The sequence below is a fragment of the Lissotriton vulgaris genome, chromosome 7, assembly GCF_964263255.1.
Source record: "Lissotriton vulgaris chromosome 7, aLisVul1.2, whole genome shotgun sequence".
Lineage (NCBI taxonomy): Eukaryota > Metazoa > Chordata > Amphibia > Caudata > Salamandridae > Lissotriton > Lissotriton vulgaris.
In genome coordinates this window covers 1,189,068,476-1,189,092,560 of record NC_141695.1, presented here as the reverse complement: position 1 = coordinate 1,189,092,560, position 24,085 = coordinate 1,189,068,476, and the positions used below count along the sequence as shown (strand labels likewise).

The window sequence follows — 24,085 nt, the reverse complement described above, 5'->3', positions numbered from 1 at the left end:
CTTGGAAAGAAACCCTACTCAGTGGTTATTAGTGCATTCTCTGGGAAAGTGTGGCAGTTGATCTTGTTGTCATGTATCCTAGCACTAGTGTGGCCTTATCATAGATGTGCATTCAGGAGCTGACCGAGTGTTGAATTTTAACATGTTTGGACAAGGTGAATTAAGTGTGCAGTGGCATCCTTTCTGTTGTACTTAGTGTGAGGTTACATTACGATAAGACATTGGAAGATGCAGTTGCTGTCTTACAGGCAGCATGTGTCAGCACGGAGAGTGTGCAAGTTTAATTTCTATTGACTGAATAGTTAAACAGCATTTCTTCACTAAGATATGCGATTTACGAATAATAAAAATATAGTCACTAATTGTTAGGGGCCACTACTAGGTGTCATTGAGCCGAGCGAAGGAACAAAAGGATCACAGGAATACTGTTTCATTTCTAGATGTTTACTTATGTTTCTTTATTTTCCCAGTAACAGCTATTTTCAGACACAAAGAAAGACAGGAGAGGGGGAGTCAAAGTAAGGGAGGGGCGGATAAAGATGGGGAAAGACAGAGAGGAAAAGATAAAGACTTTAACAGCCAGTGTGACACCAAGACAGACCCTGAAAGAAAGAGGAAGACATAAGACAGGGACTCTGAGACAGCCAAACTGAGGCAGAAAATACAAAGGCACTCAGAGCCTGGGTGAATCCCAGACAGGAACAGAGAGAGCAGTAGGACATGCACAGAGAGGAAGAGAGAAAGTGCAATGACAGACAGGGAGAGAGGCAGAGAAAGAGAGAGACAGAATAAATACAAAGAAGCGGAGAGACATAATTCGGGATTAAATTAGGAAAACACAGTTTGACAGAGAGAAAGATTTAGTGACAGCAAGAAAAAAGAAAAAGCAGGAGAAAAGAAGTAGAGAAAGCCAGGGAACAGGAGAAATGAATGGGGAGTGTGAAAGAGACAGAAGAAAAGATGGAGAAAGAAGAGAAATACAAAATGAGGAGAGAATAGGGAAAGAGAGAGAGAGAGAGACAGCACAAGGCAAACAGACAGCTGAAAAAAGGTAGAGAAAGAAACTTGAAGAAAAAAACAGGACGATGAAGCGACAGGGAGGAAGAGGCAGGGAAGGCAGGGAGGCTTCAAACAATGAGGGGTAAAAGTGAAATAAGGAGCGAAAAAGGAAACTAAACAAATTTCAGATTTGTAGAATGTGTGCCTTTCCACATATGCCTAATGATTTGTCGCAGATGACAGTGAAGTTTTTTGATTCTTTGTCTCTGTAGTACTTGCTAGATTTGTTGGCCTTGGCAGAACTTTTTTCTTCACTGAGTTGATGTGCCTTAACCCTAGATTTTGAGGCACTCCTTTCCGAGCACTGCAGCACTGCCGCTCCAAGCCTTCTTCCAGGACTAGTATTGCGGCCAAAACCCACCTGTCTACATATATTGTTCTTGTATGGCGGCTCCATTCTGATCGTATGGCCAACTGTGGACATCCACAAACGACTGCCCCTGCACACCCCAAATTACTGCACCCGCTGCCGCTGTTTCTTCTAGGCCTGCCTTTCCAGAACCAACACACAGTGCACTAATGGTTTATCTCTGGAGGCTCTATACAGCACTACTTGTAAGGCTGCGCCTCTTGTTTCACACCTTTACGTTGCAGATTGTCCTTATTTTTACAGTATTGTTGTTGCTAACTGAGCACTGCTCAATCCCCCCACCTTTCCATTCCCCTTTGGGAAAGCCAGATGACAACAGAGGGCAGGTGGGAGGGCATGGGAGAGCAAACTGAAAACAGGGGGAAAGCAATCATGAGGTGTTGCCCAATAAGGAATGAAAAGATACATTTTGCCCCAAACGTTTGGTCCTTGTTTTTTCAGTGGAAAAGCCTTAATGTAGGATTCCAAGTGAAGGCAGGGTGAAGAAGCAGTAATAAGCATGAAGGATGCCTTAGAAGAGCCCCAGTCACCAGCTAAGGGCTTCAGGCACCTCGGGCTCCCACTGGTTAATTGCTGACAAGAAGAGCCAAGGCTAGGCATCATAGATCACAGCCCATATCAAGTTCCAAAAGGTGTTGGTGCACCAAGGATGTTGTTAATGTTTTTCCTAGAGAGAGATTAGAGTTTTGTCTAATGGAAGTTTTGACTCATGGAAAGGTAGCACAGAAGGTTAATGTGCCTGCTGCAAAGAACATGTACCTGATGCATATCACAAAATGCACATGATGTAAATAGGTCAGTGAGTCACTGCTTTTGTCAGAGAGATCCTTTTGTTACTTGCAGTTTGTAAGTTAAAATCCTAACATACAACTGCGAGCTAATCACGGTCATCTAAGAGCTGCATGCAAACTGCAAGGATAAAATTGGAGTGTTATGTATGAACTCTGTGGTTATACTGAATAAGCAGCTAACTATGTTATGACATCTATTAATGTAATAACTGCACTTTCACCATTGCTTTATTAACCTCATAGATGCTATTAAACATTCCTCCCCAGTGCTGCGCTGTCCATTGGACCTAGTGCTGAATGGACGTCCAATGGTCGTGCGCAGCACTGGGGAGGTAGTGCTGCCGTCGGCCAATGCACCGAGGCAGCACTTAAGGGGTCAACCTTCCTGCTTTCTCAAATTTGCTTGAAAATGCACCATTTGTCCACGCTTATTTCAAAAAATTTTCGGGGGGGGGGGGGGGGGGGGGGGGGGGGTAAACCCCGGAACCCTCCTTAGGGGGTTCGGGCTCACTCGCTGTGCTCGCTCGCTACGGTGCAGTAGGATTATCATTTTACGCCCTACCACTTTCAAATGTCACCAGCCGCCACTGGGCTTTACACAGCTTTGGGATAAATTGAATCATTTAGAAAAAGCAATAAAAAACTTAGGCCATAATAAGGAGAGCAGAATAGTAGAGGAGCTAAGCAGGGGAAATTAAGAGAGGGTGGATAGAATTATACACCACGATAGGGATGTCCTGGGTGGTATTTTTACTAAACCCAAGCATGTTAGCACGGGAGACAGGCCCCAGGAGGTATTAATTGGCCTTAAACCTTTAAGCACACAGAGCAATTGTACAGTACGCTCCAACGCAGACAAGGGGCTAGATATCCTGACCCCTACCCTGAATTCTAGTAAAACTGCAACTAATGGTCAACTAAAGGCCAATTTGGATATCTTAAACCTGCCCCCTGCTTCATGCCCATATACATTAATACAAGCTGGTGTCCCAGCACTTAGAGTAAACGAGAGAGAAAGTTGGGTAGGCTGGATAGGACACACCATTAAAAATATAAATGGAGATTGCATAGTGGTTAATTTCCGTAGGCCTCTGCTGGTCCGCCATATTTTGAACATAATTGAGACAACCCACTTGACGAATACTAACATTTGTACACTCCCGTTATTTTTTTTATAGACCGCAGCCATGACATTCAAACACTAGGTTATGCCCTGTACCATCGATAAATATATATCACACACTTTCAGATTTGGATGTCCAAGACTGACAACTATTTACACCCCAAGTATCAGGACCATTCACAGTTGGAATTCAAGCTCCCACACTTAAGTTTTCTGAAAATGAAAATAAGCTACCAATGAGTAGAGCTCAAGTTGATGTAGAGAGAGCTAGCTAGAGTGCAAGGTAATAATGACCAGCAGAGGCCACATATGGCAATGAAAAGGGGTTTGTTCTGGCCAAGACCACTAAGTTGAATAATGAGCCAGTTAATTTACCTAAGAGGAATAGAAGGGACATCAGAAATCACCACACTAATTATAATTTTGGTGTAGAAGATGGCTGTAAGGAACAAAGCGAGGTGGGCTGTCAAGGAGATAGAAAACTGATCTCCTGGAATATTGCAGGGCTTAAAAGGAACATAGAAGATGTTGTGTGGCAGGAATATATTGGGCAAAGTGACATTTTTTTTTGTTTCAAGAAACTTGGGCGCTAGAAGCTCCTTATAAAGTAGGCTACAAAACTTTTAGTAAAGATGCTATCCCCTCAGTTAGAGGGAGGCCCTCAGGAGGCCTCTCTATCTGGGTAAAGGTGACTCTAGGCATTGATGTCAAACTAGTCGAAACTTGCTCGCAGGACATCTTGGGAGTAAAATTCTTCTCACCGGACAAAAGGGAAGTCTACATACTAAACATATACTCTAGGCCATATCCAACAAGCAAGCAATCGAAGGCCATTGTGCAGTTTGACAATCTCCTAAACTCGATTAACTCAATGGCTCTGATAATCTAGGAGGGCGATTTCAACCGTAAATACGAACCTATGGTTGGACTAGAAAATATCTCTGAGGAAAAAGACCTGGCTAATAATAGTCCGCCCTTGGAAAGCCCCCCGGTAGTGCCCTGTACAATAGCAGTAGCACAGTTGCTAAGACTCTTTTCAGGGTACTGCTTACGAGCCTATAATGGCAGTTTGCCCTCTGATAATCCAAAAGCCCCCACATTTACTAGAAGTAATCTAAAGAGCCTCATAGATTGTATATTAGTTTTGATTGAGCTGTGGTCGATGGCCCTCGACCTAGTAGTCGATGACAGAACTGAGAGTGACCATTACCCATTACGCTTGACATTGGCGGTACATCTTTCAGCTGGTTACCTCAAGGCACAGAGAACTTGATAGGGACAACAAAGACCCACTATTAAGTAATAATAAGAGAGAGCTTTAAAATGGCCCTCAATAGGGTAAATCTAGCGGGAATATGATATGATATTTTTTCACTCATGGGCGTATGCAGACCGACCTGCTTTAGAAATTCTGATTGTGGAAATTCATTGCAAACTAGTCAAAGATTTGATACCCATATTGAGTAAAATCCCGAAGAAATCTAAAAATCGGATTACCGCCGCTGTGGAGTGGAAAAGCCTGTGGTACAACAAAGAATGCCGTACTGTAAAAAATGAGCTTATTTTGGCTTCAAAAACCCAAAATATAGTGGTCTTAAGAGGGAAAAAAAGGGCTGACTATAAGCAACAATTAGCCTCTACCAGAAAAGAATGGGAGGATAACATTTGGGCAGAATTACTTGTAGCAGCCAAAGACCAAACTGTTTTTTGGCGTTTGGTAACAAAGGGCAATAAGAAAGGAAGAAGTAGTAAAGACCTCTTCCTAGATGCATATACTTGGGTAAAACACTTCTCCAGACTTTACTCCTCTTCCTCAAATGACATTGACTATTTCCCGTTAGATTATGAAATTACCCCAATTGTAGCCCCATTATTTTTTAGTTAGAAGGAAACAATGGCAGCTATAGACAGTAAAATCAGGAAAGGCTCCTGACCTTGACAAGATACCTAGAGACTTATGGAAGCATGATAAAGGTTTTTGGTGCCCATAAATTAATCTGGTGTGTAACTGTTGCCTCGGGCACACCCCTAACAGAAACCTGGAAAGGGGCAGAGATTACAACTATTTTCAAGAAGGGAGATTGCCACAACCCCTCACACTATCGACTAATTAGTCTTATTGATGTTTTACAGAAAATATATGCTAGGCACATTTTAAATAAACTGACTAATTGGATTGAGAAATTTAGCATTTTATCACAATATCAGGCAGGTTTTAGATCAAAGACTAGCACGACTGACCAGGTTTTTAGATTTCTTTGTATAGCCTGGAAATATACAATATTTAGGAAGGGCCATTTGTATATCACCTTTGTTGACCTAAAGGCAGTGTTCAACCTTATCCCCAGAAACCTACTTTGGAAGTATCTAAAAAAATCAGGGGGTTCCGGGGGGGGAAATTCTTCTACAGATAATAAGACAATTGGGCATGGGTCAAATAGGGTCCACTAGGTGAACTAAATGAACCGATTAAGGTTAACAGGGGTGTAAGACAGGGGTGCGTTTTAGCTCCCACTTTATTTTCGCTATACGTCAATGACATCCCTGAATATCTTCTGGGTTATGATCATGATTCTCCCTAGCTAGAGGGGCGCCTCTACCGGCACTCCTCTTTGCCGGCGACACGATTTTAATCTCCAAAAGGTTTGCAAAATTTGATAAATCTATTTGGGATATACTGCAAAGCTAAGGGGCTAGAAAAAAAACTCTAGCAAAACTAAATACATGGCAGTTAACCCACATAAAACCTTCAGGAAAAATGTAACCGTGAACAACCAGAAGATTGAGCATGTGCATGATTTTAACTACTTGGGTATTACTTTGGATTCAAAAATGTCTTGGACACCACAGCTAGACAAAAGCAAAACTATACTACACAAAAACACTTTCCCAATAATAAGAAAAATAGAAAGTTAATCCAAAGCAGTCTCACCCGCTCTTATAATATAAGGCGCAATTGGCTTCATTGTATGAGGCGGAGCTGTGGGGCCCCCTGACGAATGATACATTCAAGATGGGTGAAAACAAGTTCCTCTGGAAAGTCCTAAGTCTTTCGATACACACACCACTGACCCCTGTTTTGATGGATTTACATTTTCACCATGTGGACGACCAGGATAACCTAAGACCATTGTTATTTTGGGTTCGACTGTGGTGCACGGATGAGCTTCTTCATTATAGAGAGGGGCTTGAGGAAATTCTGGGACTTAATAAAGGTTTAGGTTTGACTTGGCTAAAGCATATACAAGGCTGTTTTTTTTAAACTGGGACTTTAGCATTTTTGGGAGGATCCCTCTGGCTTCACCACAATCTCAAAAAAGCTTTTAAAGAAGACCTAGTGTTCTTTTTTTATACATGTTTTTTCGGCCCATTCTTCTAATGTGGGATCATTGACATCACGGTTCCTCCAAATAAAAACAGTTTGAAAGTTTGAGCCCTTTCTGGTCGAAATACAGCCACAGCTAGCTAAATCTTTATACCTTACATACCGCTATGGTGTCCTACACATAAAGGCAAATACTGTGAAATGGGCGCCAAGTGGAACAGAGGAGGGCAGATGTGTATTATGTGATTAAGGTGCAATAGAGAATGAAACACACCTACTGTTTGTCTGCCCAGACAATTTGCAATGTACGAAGAAATGGATTAAACCCATTTGTCATTTTCTTGGTACTCCGATGCTGTATTTTTTTCTTGGTTTGCTTCCTTACTGCCGGCCTACTATGTAATGTCCTTCTGCCGTTTACTGTGTGCATGTAAAGCGCTCCGATACCTACGGGTAAAGCTAGCGCTATATAAAACTTTAAAAATAAAATAAATGTAAAAAAAAATCCTGCAATGAAGCAGAAAGATTATTACGTTCTTATACCACGCAAACAGTGGTTTTTAGTATTAGCAGGTATTTGTTTGGCGTAAGCTTGGTAAGGAAAAGGGAAGGCCAGAAACTCTAGGCTGACAAGAATTAAAAGTATAATAAACTTGGCACGTGCACTTAATTATAAAATGAAATGTATAATGATTTTTAGACTATTCTTAGCATTAATGAAGCAGCAATTGTCTTTATTTTATAGGTAGTAATCTAACTGTACAGTTGACTTTTTTTATGACCTGATATGTCTATTCCTCATATCTGTTTTTATTAATTTTTTAGACTACCATGCAAAATTGAAAAACATTTGATATATCCTTTCAACATCACAAAATTGGTTGATTATTCCATGTAGTATCCAGTGTGTCTAGCCGTATTGTTTCCTATGCTCAACATGATGCATTGTCGAAATTCTTGCATTCGAAATGTTTGTACTGTATTTTTATTTTGTTAAGCTTTTATGGTCTTTTACACCGAAATAAAGATTGAAACGTGATAAGTCCCGCGCCTAGTGCACCGTGGAGTCACTGCATCAAAAGAAAGCTTGCCTTTCATTTAATTTTACAGCCACTAAGAATGTTACAATTTGGAATATTTCCTTATAAACCATGCCTGAACCAACACGAGTTTAGTGCAACTGTTTAAAAAGGCGTCGTGTACCTTAAGGTTCAATATCGACTGCAGAGGTTATTTTGCAACTCTTTACAGAATGCCAACAATAAAACCGTCCTTAACTAAAACGCAAAGATCAAGTGCAATAAGCAAATAAACAAGGTTTTTATATTTTATCATCAACGAAAAGTAGGGACTCTGTTTTATAAATGACCTATAAAAAACATTGGCAAAGCTAGAAGTCTAGTCTTTGTCATGAAGTGGCTTTACAAACATTACAAAATTACGCGATATTGTACTGAAGGAGTTCCAAACCAAAAAAATAAACCAAGTTGAATTGTGCTAAATGCCACTCTGGCATGTTGCACTATTTTTAAAGCGTGGAATAGATCTTTGCAAAGAAGGATATCGCACTAAAAGAGAGGGGGGTTGGGGAGCACAAAACGTTGCGAACAAGCATTCACGTACTATTCATTGCGTGATTCCCGTGCTCGTGAGATAAGATTTTAACCCAAAACAAATATCAGGCATTTCGTGTAAAAAGGGTAATGCAAAATGCCAAAGATTGCGGCGGCATAAACAAAAAAACGTTCCTCGTCCCAGCCTTCACATTCGAAGTCAGACTACATTCTCCAGCCCATTTCTGAATGTCCACCAACCCCAGCCCGCACCCACTCAAGTTGACCCATTATTCCTATTTGTCAAAGGAGCCAATCCACTCATAATATAACTACTGCTGCGTAGCATCCCCTCCCCCCACCGCCGCAAAGTCGGTTTCAAGGCCTGTCAAGTTTAACCCTTTCAGACGAACTTGACGTTCATGCGGAGCTTGTAAGTGTACCGGGTAGCTGTACGTGTGAGTAGATCATTGATATCCATCCTTTCCTTTAATGTTATTAATAGTATTGTTACATTTTAATTTCACGGCAACACACACCAAAGTAAACTTAAGGGACAACCCATGCGTGAACCTAGAGAATTACGCAGCTCTATTCGTACCCCACATTATGTTTTTTCTGGGACTCACTCGTAGCACTATAAACCCCTGTCTAGTGTGCCAGTATGCAGAGGAGCAAAAAGCCAGAACTATGAAACCTGTCAGACAGGACATGGGTCTACTTACCAGATATGCTCGAGTCACTTCGGTGCGCGCCCGTCCCTTAGTAGGGGAGTTACTCAATTGGACTACAACCTACGTCACACACTGCGCTCAGCGCGCGAGCTCTTTCTGGTGGCCCCATTAACGAACCCTCCCTCTCGCTTTGGAAGGTAGCTTATTCCCTTTTCCCATCAGGGGACACTATATTCTCGTCCTGCGCTTACTGATTCGTGTATGAACTGCTGAGTGGTCAATTCAATTCATGAAGCTTTATTCGGTTCATAGAATACAATGACCATAAAAGCACATAAGCAAATGCATGGGACAATACAATACAGCTTAAACAAGCATTTACAATGCAACGGTTTCGCCTTTGGAAAAGTTAGAGCTATTGGCAATGTAAATGACAATGCCATTTATTAATCCGTTTTCAAAACCAACACATAAATACAAATGTTGTCATTTACAATGCCAATAGCTTAAACTTTTCCAAAGGCGAAACCGTAGCATTGTAAATGCTTGTTTTTACATATGACAGCACTTTGTACTCCGATACACTGCATACTTCTGTGAGCAAAAGTATGTATCTGTTTAGAGAAATTGGTTTTGAGCAGCTGCGAGTTTCAGATTGGACTGCAAATAGTTTATAGAGGGACCAGTGTGTTGACAGTCATCAACCTCTCACCACGGGAAAGATAACAGGACTTGGAGCAGAAGACTGCCATTACCTGGCGTCTGCTTAACTCTCTTCTCCTGTAAGCACGGAGCTGCAAGCTCTGCCAGTGGCTCACATTGAGGTACATTCAAATAAAGTATGGGAACTGTTATCCAGGGTGCAAATGGCGAAGGACTTTAGTGCAGGCATTGCTTGATAATGGGGATGTGGTCTGTGACGTGAAAAAAAGGCCACCATTTTCTGCAGCAGTTTTGTTAGCCTTTCACTTTTAGGTAAAAACAAGACCTACAATGAAAAATACATGCAACTTAACAAAAACATTGGGAATTGCAGTATTACGTCATGGTAACTCAGTCAGTTAATGTGAACAGTTCATATGACTGTATAATCAGCCAATCTAAGAATTAAATCCGGTTTTGCCTTGTGTGGGGAATACATAGTGACATGCATATATATGGTGCTATTAAGTCCCAGTCCGTTAAAAAAAAGTGAAGCGAATGTGCAAGTCATTATTTTAAAATTGTATAATCAAAAGTATAATTGAATGATGACCTTGGGTGGCCTCTAAGTGAAAGAAAGGGACCAGGGGCCTTCTGTGCCATCAAGTCATAGGAGCGGCAAACAGTGAAAGAAAAAAACAAGCCACATGTGCAGTTGGCCTTTTAGCAAAAGTAAAGGCTGCTTGGAAACCAATGTGTATGGCTGAATTGATTTATTCATTTGAAGCTTCAAGGAGCCAAAGATGTAGAGATAATGCAAGGATGCTACCAGCTGAGTTTTGAAATGTGTTCTAATAAAGCAAACTTTGAAAAAATGTGCGCACTAGAAACAATCTGATTGAATTTTACCAAAAATGTATTTGTGAAAGCACTTGTTCTATCTTAAACGCTACATTTTACACAGTGGGGGCCGAGCCAGCAAGGTGTCCAGACTGCTTCATGCTCTCCAAGACACCAAACAGCAGAATATACTGAGAGAGGCAGTCTGTTAATTCACAGGACATGGGCATATCATGCAATGCCCTAGAAAATGCACCATTTTAACACCAGATTGTTTTCTCGAGGGAGAACTACACAGTATAGCCCGGAGACATTTTTGGCTCGCTTCCTACGCTCGCAGGCCAAAGTCTTTCACCCTACCACTTTCAAATTGCAGCGGCTGCCACTGCACACAAAACTGCAGGAAGGTGACATGAGAGGACAGGCAGAGAGTTGGGAGAGCCGGTGATAAGTCACAAAGTGATCCAAAGAGACAGGAGAGAGGCCAGAGACCAGAGGGGTAGGCAAGAGGCCTTCAGGGAACCACAGGGATAGATGGCCATACAGGTAGCAGGAAGGCCAAATGAAAGGCCTCTAAGGGGTTGGGAATCTGGGGGACAGGTACGAGCCTAGACAGACAGGGATTAGGAGAGGATGATCAGCAGAGCAAGAGAAGAGGCAGGTGAGCGAGTGCTTCAGCAGCAAAGGCAAGAAAGATATCTGCGAGCCGTCACAATTTCGCAGCAATTGAACATTTTGCAGCAGCAACCATTTGACAGTGATAGTCCTTCCTACTCACTTATACTTAGCACCAAAGTTAAGGAAAAACTAGGACAGGTAAGTGTCCCGTTTCTCTTTCATCTATTTATTCTAGTAGCCAATGACCATTTCCCGAAGAGTCAAAAAGAGAAACTACAAGTCCCATAATACAACCTGCTGGTGACAAAAGGAAGAAAGGTAGCATACATTCCCAATGTATTCCGAAGAGATTTTGTAATTTTGCACAAAAAAATGTTCATTGTAGGTTCTCAACTCAAGACTCACCGCTTCCATGCAAATAGAAAATTAATTAAACCGACTTTTTTTTTTATCTCCCTCTTAGCTTTTTACACATGGTGGCATACTTGGGTTCGGAACCTTGCAGAGCTGCCTCCAGTGTTAGAGAATTCAAAATACATTTACACTAAAAGGGATAATTTATTAAGTTTATGGGAAAGCGTCATTCTAACTTTCACACTAAAAACATTTAAGCATCATGCTCAAGCATTCAAGAACACTGGAAAGGTCATATACGCAATCTGAGAGCCTGGCAGGTTTGTTACAGGATGTTTGTTGCACGAGTTACTTGCTAAAGATTTTCGGGACTCGGCTCGTGCACAGCCTCGCTCCCCCCACCCCCCGTTTATTTCTTGGATCGCTAACCCTCTATGGGGTGGGTGGGTGTGTGTGTGTCTGTAGGGGGGGGGGGGGGGGTTATAAAAAACACACTACACACTCTTGACCCCTCACATAAGAAAAGGTTACAATTTAAAGGCTCATCACCGTTCTAGTAATGCCACAGAACGTAACGTAAACCAAAATACAGGTAAATACTGAAAAACGCATCACATTAAAGTCGAAAACATAGAGCGGACTTTAAAAAGAAAGGCAGCCTAAAAAATGGCTACCGACCGTAGTAGTGCATATACACAGGGGTCCACTGATGAAAGTAAAAAAATGGCACAGTTCAAGGGCGAAAAAAGGCAAGTTCTAAAATTATAACTCACAAACAGTTTCTACGAACCAAGCAACAGAAAAATTAGACCATTCAACCCAAGTCACCCTAGACACACTTATAACCATCTTAAAAATATATTTGTATAAAATAAAAAAGCCTCTAGTACAACGAACTTAACATCTAACCTGCATTCAGTTTGGCGAGATCCTTTTGAATACTCGTGTCCCACAGAAGTGATGTGGGGATGACGCAACTCAATGGCGCCAGCAGCAAAAACGAGTCATGTTGTAAGATCTCCGCTGTTTCTCCATGGTTTTCAAGCACCCTTCAGTTTGGTAACAATTAAAAACAAGCCTATATTTAGCAGATAGCTGGAACAAAACTGTCCCCGTTGGTGGTTTTGAATCCTCCATTTGACTTTTAAATTTAAAAAGTTCCACTTGGACAACAGTTGCCACTGGAAATGAATAACTCCTTTTATATTACCTTAAAACTCTAGACCAGACGAGGTGGAATACCCATGCGTTTTTAAAAGCTTCCGAATGCTGTTCGTTTTGGCCCTTCTGAAACTGCCTGCAGGAAAAGTCTCAAGACTTTTTAGTGCCTAGGCTTGTTGTCCGAGGTTAAGATGCTTGTTTGTCTGTGGTCCTTTCTGTGTCAAATTCCTATTGTATCTTTCAAATTGGGAGGTTTTACGTGTCTTGTTAGAAAGCTTGTTCTTTGTGGTTGGTTTTATCTTTGTGTTGGGCGTTCTTAGGGGCCGCCAAACTCCCCGGGAGCAGAGGGACCTGTAGCACGTTTGCGATATTGTTCTGAAAGGGGCAGACTTGCGGCTGGGCAAGCGGTCTATTTTTTGCAGTTTGAGGTCACGCGTTTCCTGCCCTCGGTGCCTTGCGCGGCCGCTGGTTGCTTGAATATTGCGCTGTGAGGTTATTTTTGGTGCGCGCACAATGGCCTTCTCACGTAGCGGCCTAAAAAGAGCCGGCCCTGCATTGGCCACTTGTGAGCTGATGACAGCTCTTACTTAGGCGGGCTCTGTCGCGAAACCTCTCCCACCTGAAATCCCTGGCTCAGCAAATATTTGAACCTGCCGAAGTTAATCATGAAACGGAGATCTTATCTGCGTCGGACGTGCAGGCTGCCGACTCATTTTTTCTCCGTACAGTACTTGAATTGCCTTCACTTTTCAATGATTAACCTGGTCGGAGAAGTCTGCTTCCAGTGCGCCCGCCCGCAGCTCCAGCCTTTAACAGCCGGGAGAACTGGCAGTGCTGCCTCTGTGACCGGCATTTATTTGTCTGCCTGTATGAAGGGCAGGTTTTAAAATATGCAACACTGTCGGACAGCGGGCGGGAGGGGGCAAAAACAAAGACACAGACAGCGGGCGGGAGGGGGGTGAAAAAGACACGGACAGCGGGCGGGAATGACGTCACGGGGGTGTCCCGGCCGGCAGATTGGGGTGCGTGTTTTTCGCGCTCTCCCCTTCCCATTGGCTGGAAGGTCAAATTCCAGCCAATGGGAAGAGGAGAGGGCAGTACTTAAAAAAGACACAGAAACGCCCCCGAATCGCGTTTTCACGGGAAAGCGTGATTGACAGCCTCTGTCTCCCAATGGCTAGCCTCCATTTATGGAGCTAGCCAATGGGAAACAGAGGCGGTCCGAACATCCCTACTGTAGACAAAAGTTTTCGATCTGGGAGGGGCACTGCGTGCCCCTCGCCAGGTCGAAACCTAAAAACTACCTCACAATGCACTAGCAGTCCACAAACTAGCTCTCCTATCATTCGTTATCATTATGCTTGCCTTTGACCTGTACAGCATTCCACTGCCTGTTGGCAAGGTTCTTGCTACAGAAATAACACATACATAAAGTACTCACCTGATGAGAGAAGCAATATTTAAAATACAAAATCCCAACAATATGAAATTTAGAAGCATGGTCTGAGAAAACATATTTTAAAAAGTGCACATTCTTTCATTAAAACTATATATAAAGTGTACATTTTCTACCACAACGTTGAAAACAAATATACTGCAGTAAAACTGAACATTATTTTTTAACATAGATAAAAGTAACAATGTTTTTTTCTGCCATAGTGATTAAAATACATTGAAAATTAATTGTGAAAAATAATTAAACTAGACAGTGTCAAAAGAACTGGCATTAACAAAACATGTGCCAGTTTTCAGGATAAAATCATATTTGTAACGTTGCTGAGCGAGGAACTAAAATGATGCACAGAAAAAAGTGGGGTGCTAAAATGGGGGACTTCGTAAACTCGCGCCAGCGCGTTTCTGGAGTCAGAATTTAACCCATGCACGAAAGCTGAAAAGATTCCTGCCAAGTAAAAAGAATCGTTCCTTGCCTTTGCAGACAAATGATGATTCCAAACGCGATTCTGACTTAAAGATGTTGACACATTTCAAGAGTAAACAAAGTCAGTACATAACCGCGCGGGGCATTCTTCGCAGCTTTTGAGGAATAAGCACACACAAGGAACAGTACGAGTGAACACTTGTGAACAGTGCACAAGTTGCACCCTTGCTTGTAGCTGCCATACAAGTCAGGGCTGCTACTAAGAATAAAAATCCTTTTACAGCGCCATTATGCTTCTGAAAACATCTCATCCAACCTGAGGGAGAAGCATAGAGTGGGGGTGAGAGAAATCAGGAACTGATGTTTAGGAGATATGACAATGTAATTTACTTTATGGGAAGAGGAGTATATACAATCCACAGATGATTGCACAATTAAACACAAAGATTATGTAGTAAATGTTATCACCATTTCCTGGGGAATTTAGTTTCTAACAGAAGTGACAAGATAGTTTTATATTGCGAGGAACAGCAAGCTCTTTTTTGAGTTGTAAGGGGTGGAATAGGATAGAATTAAAGACAGTATGGGCCATATACATTAGAACTTAAAGGGTGCACAAAATATTATTGTTGACGCCGTTCACGTGATGAGAAGGAACTGGAAGGGGAGTGGGTTTCTCTCCTTAAAGCTGCGTGTTAAGTACGTGATCGCGGACCGATGTCTTCTAGGGGCGGGATAACGGTCACGGGGCTGCAATTTAACGATGGGGAGGGGTAAGTATACAAACTCTTGGTAGACATACACCAAAGGAATAAAAACGCGGTCCCATCAGCAGTGGGCATAAAGAGAGGGTGTTTCCACAAACTTGGGATACCATTATTCAATGTGTGGGTTTTACTAACAATTATCTCCAAAGTGTGGGGGAGGAGGATCTGCCCAGTTGAGTATTATCCAGGGGAGGTGCACATTTAGATTCATTCTATTTTTTAAGTGGGGTTGTGAAACAACTGATGTCCTACCTAGCCTTGATAAAGAGACCCGGGTTGCTCCTCCCGCGCATGCCGGCAACTGTGCATGTAAACAGCCCCCCGCCCTGCTGCACGTCAGCCCGAACGGGGCCTGGGACTAGCCGTCTAGGCCTCCCACTCCCCCGCCCATAAGCGGTGGACTGGGGAGTCCCTGTGTCAGACCTCGCTTTCCAGCTGGACCGTTTGTCCTAACCCTCATCGCCCCAGAAGCCCCGGTCTTGCGCAGCAAACTGAGCCCAGGACACAGGAAAGGAGCTGAGCAAGTCAAGGCTTACCTGTCATTACTTTCTACGCCATCTTGGATCCACTTGTCAACGTCCGCAAAGCATTGTGGGAAGAGCCTTTAAGTTGAGCTAGAGAAGCGGCAATAGCCACAGAGGGAGCTCAACGGAGCCGGGCTGCCTTGCAATAGACTGCGCAGAGATCTGAAATTTCACACACACCGCCGTGTTTACTAAATACCGCCCCTGTACATGCGTAACATGTCACAGTGTACAGGGAAGGAACATGACCAGATAATTCCGTAAAAACGACTACTACCAGTATCGTGAACAAACCACAGATAAATTTCTCCCGTTAAACACTAAATAACTATGACGACCTGAAAATACGTCTTCAATCAATACCCAGTGCTTTAAATCGTCAGATACTGTGAAGTACCGAGTACCAGCTGCACTTCTTTAATTTGAAAGGTAGAGTACCTGCATTTGTTAACACTCGTGCAATACATTTAATGGGGCAGTATCGGCACTCTGGAGTAGTGCACTGTCAATACTTTAAAGAAAACACGAATGCAGCTTGCCTGATCGAAAACTAACAGCAAACTGATCCAAAAAATAAATTCCAGCTTGCCGTACAAGTTACTGTGGTTTTAGGGCTGCTCCTCGTGATTTTTAGCTTCTTTTTAATAACTGTCATATTTCTAGGTGTGGCTATCCAAAATAGTAATGCTGTCTGATGTATCTAAACCAACAAATTGAAGAATGAATTGCAGTTCAAATTAAAAGGACCAGCAAATAGAGATGGTTAGCTAACAGACTTTCAAAACCAAAACATCGTGATAAGTCGTCATAGGCATAGAAGCAGGACTGCAAGCTGGAACCCAGTCGGGACACGGAAATGCTAAAATGACAGCACTCACCGACATAGAAGGTGGACTACAACGGCACATTTCAGTGCCCTGCTGGGCAGACTACTGTAAGCATGGTTGTCACCCTTCTCAAATGCCGATAATTCGGTTATATTTAGAGATTCTGGAATGCCTTGAAGTTGGTATGTGCGTACGAGTTTGTGTACAATCCTCTGTATTATCTGAGCAATCAGAACCTCACTGTTAACATCTCTTTATAATGTAGGTGATCTAACATTCCAGAAGCTATGGACCATAACACTTCTCCCCTTTCCATAAAATCGAAAGAATAAATACAGTGTTGTAAAGAGCGGAGGAGGCAAGAGTAGGTTTAAAGGGGGCGGGAGGGGGGCAAAAACAAAGACACGGACAGCGGGAGGGGGGTGAAAAAGACACGGACAGCGGGCGGGAATGACGTCACGGGGGTGTCCCGGCCGGCAGATTCGGGGGCGTGTTTTTCGCGCTCTCCCCTTCCCATTGGCTGGAAGGTCAAATTCCAGCCAATGGGAAGAGGAGAGGGCGGTACTTAAAAAAAGACACAGAAACGCCCCCGAATCGCGTTTTCACAGGAAAGAGTGATTGACAGCCTCTGTCTCCCAATGGCTAGCCTCCATTTATGGAGCTAGCCAATGGGAAACAGAGGCGGTCCGAACATCCCTACTGCGTGCCCCTCGCCAGGTCGAAACCTAAAAAGGTAGATGATAAAAACAAGGCAGGTTAAAAGAAATAAATATTTAACACAGCATGCTATTTCTCATCTGGATTGATTTGGAGATAAAAGTGGCAATATAAAAACATTTATCCGGAGAATCCATATTATAAACTAACTTCATCGCATCCTCCACATTTATAACACCATATTTTACAAAAATCGGTTTCAGGTAGGCCACCCTAACATGCAAGAAGAGAGTACAAATTACCATAAAGTGCAAAGTGCTTTGCTTGAAATGCCCATCACATGGGCACGGCCCAACAGGTTGCTTCTTAGGTTGGGGAAAAGCAACCAAAACATGAGCCGTACCAAATCTTAGTCTGGTTAAGACAAACCTGTGGACAGGTCTAGTTACCATACTCAAGTATAGCTTTGGTAAATCACCTTCAATGTATTTGTTGTAGAGACGGACTGTAGTGAGGCGGCTGTTAGCTTCCAGGCGTTTCAGTGCTCTGTACTGCAAAAAGGTGTTTTTCATGTCTACTTTAGTGATATTCCCTGAAGAACATGGTTCTGCTAGTACATTGAGCCCAAAAAACATATTCCTGAAGCTGTCTAGAACATACTTAAGCCACGGTATTTTGATATAATTGTCTAGGTCAAGGCAATCCTTGATGACGCTTTGGTTAAAAGCGGTTTCATCTTTCCTCCAGATCGCACGCCATATCATCAGGGGTCTCAACGAGATGAGGTCGCTTAAATAGGCGACATCCAATTCTCTATGGATCAGTTCATTTGGGGCTGAAGTAGGTAGACAAAGGAGTCTTTTGAGGAAATTATTTTCTACTCTTTGTACTACATCTACATTAGTATAACCCCATAACCCAGCTCCATATAATGCGATTGAGACACTCCTAGCCTTGTAAATTGACAGCATATCTCTAATCCGTCTATCGCCGATCTTAGATGCGAACTTGAAGATACCGTGGGCACACTTTACCATTTTGGACCTGATATTTGAAAGTTCTTCTGACCAGCTATTTTTGTGCGTAAAAGTGACACCCAGGTAACAGAAAGTTTCCACCTGCTGCACTTTCACCCCTTCAATAAAAAAGGCGTTCCTTTTATTACATTTGGCGCCACATGTCATGACAAGAGTTTTACTCTTATTAATCATCAGCTTTCTTTCACTGATGAAATCAGAGAACTTGTCCATCAAACATTGTAGACATATAGGGGTCCTTGAGAGAAGCACAGCGTCATCTGCATAAAGCAGTACTGACACACTTAATCCATTGACCCGTGGGGCATCAGCTTGGACTTTGTTCAAAACAGCATCCATAGCATTAATGAAAAGGGTAAACAACAGGGGGGCAAGAACGCAACCCTGTCGAATACCATGTTTAACGTTAAAATTAGGGGTGCACTCTCCGTTTATCCCATAGCGTACACACGTTTGCATCTTTAGGTAAAGTCTTGCTAAAAAAAAGATAATGGGTTCCGGTGCACCCATTTCTAATAGGACTGGCCACAAGATTGAATGATCAACTAGATCAAAAGCACTACTCAAATCGGCAAAGCAGAGGTACAAGGTACCCTGCTTTGCCGAAGTGTACTTGCCAATTAAAAGTTCTAAATTCAGGCACTGATCTAGTGTCCCTCGGCCCTTCCTAAAACCATACTGTGAGCTGGCGAGGATCCCTTCATCTTCTGCCCAAACTTCCAACCTGGACAATAACACTCTGCTCATAACCTTCACCGACGAGTCTAACAGACTGATCGGGCGATAGTTACTAGCTACTGACCTATCTCCCTTTTTATAAATTGGGACGATAATAGAGTCAGCCCAGGTGGGCGGAATCATAGTTACTACAGCCGCATTAAGGACCAAAGTGAGGATAGGTCCCCACATTAGTGGAACGGCCAGATACACATCAATGGGGACTCCGTCAGGCCCTTGTGCCTTGCCCCCCTTGCTTGCCCTGATACACCCTTCAACTTCTCCCAGTGAGATATCCAATGGAAATATAGGCCAACGATGTTGTTCTTCTACGGTGAGACCATTGGCATTAAATATAGCCGAGAAGTGAGACACCCAGGCCTCACTGCTAACACTGGATGCAAGATGTGGGGCTTTGTCCTCCCTTAAAAAAGGTGAATTGACCGTTGACCAGAACAGGCAACAATCAGAGGTTTCTGCAGCACGGGATAAGTTATCCCATGCTTCCTGTTGCAGCTCCCTCTTCCTTTTAGAAAGAGCCGTTTTATAGTCCTTTCTCAGGAGTGAAACTTCATTTTGATCCCTCGGTCTTTGTGATAAGGCACGTTTGAGTTGTACATGGAGTGCCATACATACGTGATCAAACCAGCCCTTATTGCGTGTGGAGTTTCCTGTTCTACATCCTGTAAATATAGTATTAATAATTTTACCGATATTAACAAAATTATTTATAATGGCAAAAATCCTGCCATGAAGCAGAAAGATTATTACCTTCTTATACCACGCAAACAGTGGTTTTTAGTGTTAGCAGGTATTTGTTTGGCGTAAGCTTGGTAAGGAAAAGGGAAGGCCAGAAACTCTAGGCTGACAAGAATTAAAAGTATAATAAACTTGGCACGTGCAATTAATAATTATAAAATGAAATGTATAATGATTTTTAGACTATTCTTAGTATTAATGAAGCAGCAATTGTCTTTATTTTATAGGTAGTAATCTAACTGTACAGTTGACTTTTTTTATGACCTGATATGTCTATTCCTCATATCTGTTTTTATTAATTTTTTAGACTACCATGCAATATTGAAAAACATTTGATATATCCTTTCAACATCACAAAATTGGTTGATTATTCCATGTAGTATCCAGTGTGTCTAGCCGTATTGTTTCCTATGCTCAACATGATGCATTGTCGAAATTCTTGCATTCGAAATGTTTGTACTGTATTTTTATTTTGTTAAGCTTTTATGGTCTTTTACACCGAAATAAAGATTGAAACGTGATAAGTCCCGAGCCTAGTGCACCGTGGAGTCACTGCATCAAAAGAAAGCTTGCCTTTCATTTAATTTTACAGCCACTAAGAATGTTACAATTTGGAATATTTCCTTATAAACCATGCCTGAACCAACACGAGTTTAGTGCAACTGTTTAAAAAGGCGTCGTGTACCTTAAGGTTCAATATCGACTGCAGAGGTTATTTTGTAACTCTTTACAGAATGCCAACAATAAAACCGTCCTTAACTAAAACGCAAAGATCAAGTGCAATAAGCAAATAAACAAGGTTTTTATAATCAACGAAAAGTAGGGACTGTTTTATAAATGACCTATAAAAAACATTGGCAAAGCTAGAAGTCTAGTCTTTGTCATGAAGTGGCTTTCCAAACGTTACAAAATTACGCGATATTGTACTGAAGGGGTTCCAAACCTAAAAAAAAAACAAATTTAATTGTGCTAAATGCCACTCTGGCATGTTGCACTATTTTTCAAGCGTGGAATAGATCTTGCAAAGAAGGATATCGCACTAAAAGAGAGGGGGTTGGGGAGCACAAAACGTTGCGAACAAGCATTCACGTACTATTCATTGCGTGATTCCCGTGCTCGTGAGATAAGATTTTAACCCAAAACAAATATCAGGCATTTCGTGTAAAAAGGGTAATGCAAAATGCCAAAGATTGCGGCGGTATAAACAAAAAAAGGTTCCTCGTCCCAGCCTTCACATTCGAAGTAAGCCAACATTCTCCAGCCCATTTCTGAATGTCCATAAACCCCAGCCCGCACCCACTCAAGTTTACCGATCCATTATTCCAATTTTTCAAAGGAGCCAATTCACTCATAATATAACTACCGCTGCTTAGCATCCCCTCCCCCCACCGACGCAAAGTCGGTTTCAAGGCCTGTCAAGTTTAACCCTTTCAGACGAACTTGGCGTTCATGCGGAGCTTGTAAGTATACCGGGTAGCTGTACGTGTGAGTAGATCATGGATATCCTCCTTTCCTTTAATGTTATTAATAGTATTGTTACATTTTAATTTCACGGCAACACACACCAAAGTAAACTTAAGGGACAACCCATGCGTGAACCTAGAGAATTCCGCAGCTCTATTCGTACCCCACATTGGTTTTTTCTGGGACTCACTCGTAGCACTATAAACCCCGGTCTAGTGTGGCAGTATGCAGAGGAGCAAAAAGCCAGAACTGTGAAACCTGTCAGACAGGACATGGGTCTACTTGCCAGATATGCTCGAGTCCCTTCGGTGCGCGCCCGTCCCTTAGTGGGGGGGTTACTCCATTGGACTACAACCTACGTCACATACTGCGCTCAGCGCGCGTGAGCTCTTTCTGGTGGCCCCATTAACGAACCCTCCCTCTCGCTTTGGAAGGTAGCTCATTCCCTTTTCCCATCAGGGGACCCGATATTCTCGTCCTGCGCCGACTGATTCGTTTATGAACTGCTGAGTGGTCATTCTCTAAAGGCACTTGCACCAATAAAAGGTCCCCAATCCAACTTTTTTACGTCCTCACCGGCCACTTTTAGCACTCCAGGTGCCCATCGTTAACCATACTTCCGGTCTTGTCCTGGTAACTTCCGGTTTCTGTGCCGCCACGGCGGGCAATTTGCCACGAACGCTTCCCTGCAGCAGATACTAGTTGTAGTCGACTCGGGCGCGGCTCCGCCAACCGAAACCGTTTGTTTTCGTTTCACAAGCCGATTCCACTAATTGGAAGAGATGTTACATTGAACTCCGAGAATTGTGACGAATAATAGATCGCCATGCATCAGGATAGCTGGTCATACACCAATCAGGCGGATCTACTAGCTGAAGGGGGCGTGCCGATGCCAGACCAGGCATTTGCAGCCGTTTGTCTGAGAAACGTCCCTCTTGAAATGGGTCCTTTTACCGGCGTTCGTAGAGAAGCAGAGCAGCGAGCGCCATCTTCGAACGGTTCAATTTACCTCAGTTTGCGTATAAATACAGCGCTGCCATCACCGACTTACTCTAAGTTTAAACTCGAATGATCATTTTTTTGGGCGTGCGCTACGGCATTGTTATCCGCAAAAAAAGAATTCTACATACAGTGGACTTTTTGTCACGAGTGACTATTTTACGTATAAGAAGTACGTTACAACCAAGTTCCTTAGCACAATCATTAATGAGGATTATTAAGACTCACAGGACGGGGAATCAAACGTGAATGCTGGAACTAACCCACCAATTGGTGCTAAGAAGACAGCATCCCGATAGTGCTTTTAGTTCTGGTTCTTGGGATGAGGATATGTATTGCTGAGGGTTAGCATTTGCAACCTCCAACATGTAATAAAGTTTTACTCCCTGTCTTCAATAAACCAATCAGGAGATTTGTAGAGCGCTTGTGGCATCCGCGAGGGTATCCCCACGCTGTCTTGGGGTGAACTAGTACCATCATGAGTGCTGTGGGGAGTTTTGTGTCCTCCTGGACACAGTCAAGTCAAGTCAGAGAATTTATATAGCGCGCTACATACCCAGAGGGTCTCAAGGCGCTTGAGGAGGGGTGGGGAATTACTTGTCAAATATCCACGTTTTAAGTTGCTTTCTGAATGCTAGGTGGTTCTGGGTAAGGCGAAGGTAAGTGGGAAGTGAGTTCCAGGTTTTAGCTGCCAGGTAGGAGAAGGATCTGCCTCCCATAGTGGTTTTGTTGATGCGAGGTACCGTGGCGAGGGCTTGGTTGGATGATCGTAGCTGGCGGGAGGGGGTGTAGAAGGACAGTCGTGTGTTGAGGCATTCTGGTCCGATTTCGTAGAGTGATTTGTGTGCGTGGGTTAGGAGTCGGAAAGTGAACCTCTTATTGACGGGAAGCCAGTGGAGGTTCTTCAGGTGACCAGAGATATGTTCTTTACGTGGGATGTCTAATATGAGCCTGGCTGAGGCGTTCTGGATTCGTTGGAGTTTTTTCAGGAGTTTAGAGGTAGTACCGGCGTAGAGGGTGTTTCCATAGTCCAGTCGGCTTGTGACCAGAGCGTGGGTGACCGTTTTCCTGGTTTCGGTGGGGATCCAACGAAATGTTTTTTTGAGCATGCGAAGAATGTTGAAGCAGGATGAAGAGACGGCGTTGACTTGTCTGTTCATTGAAAGTGAGGAATCCAGGATGACGCCCAGGTTCCGTGCGTTGTCTGTCGGGATGGGTGCTTTTCCAAGGGCTTCTGGCCACCACGAGTCGTCCCATGCAGAGGGGGAGGTACCTAAGATGAGGACTTCTGTTTTATCTGAGTTCAGTTTCAGACGGCTGTCTTTCATCCATTCGGCTACTTCTTTCATTCCTTCGTGTAGGTTAGTTTTGGCGGTGCTAGGGTCATTGGTGAGTGATAGGATCAGTTGAGTGTCATCCGCGTAGGAGATGATGTTGAGGTTGTGTTGGCGTGCGATCGCCGCGAGGGGGCTCATGTATACGTTGAAGAGGGTGGGGCTGAGTGAAGATCCTTGTGGTACGCCGCAGATGACTTCAGTGGCCTCTGACTTGAATGGTGGAAGGCGGACTCTCTGGGTTCTTCCGGTGAGGAACGAGGTGATCCATTCTAGTGCTTTTCCTTGGATTCAGATGTTTCTGAGGCGCTGTATGAGGGTGCTATGGCAGACTGTGTCGAAGGCTGCGGAGAGGTCGAGGAGGATGAGGGCGACTGTGTCTCCATTGTCCAGTAGAGTTCGAATGTTGTCCGTTGCTGCGATGAGGGCGGTCTCCGTGCTGTGTTTTGCTCGGAAGCCAGACTGTGAGGAGTCGAGGGAGTTGTTGGCTTCGAGGAAGGCGGCGAGTTGGTTGTTGACAGCTTTCTCGATGACTTTGGCCGGGAATGGAAGGAGCGAGATGGGACGGTAGTTTTTGAGTTCGGTGGGGTCCGCTGTGGGTTTTTTTAGAA

At 43.3% G+C, this 24,085-nt stretch overlaps 1 protein-coding gene across 4 annotated transcripts in view; it reads right to left on the bottom strand.

Annotated features, from left to right (window-relative positions):
* PRR14 (proline rich 14) overlaps window positions 1-21,889 on the bottom strand; it is a 588,115-nt gene extending 566,226 nt beyond the window's left edge. Inside the window, exon 1 of one of the 4 annotated variants that reach the window (XM_086931668.1) lies at window positions 21,718-21,889. The gene's annotated coding sequence lies outside the window, so the exon portion shown is untranslated. The remainder of the gene's footprint in view (window positions 1-21,717) is intronic. The other 3 variants (XM_086931667.1, XM_086931670.1, XM_086931669.1) reach the window with 3 other exon arrangements.
* Window positions 21,890-24,085: the final 2,196 nt, after the last annotated feature.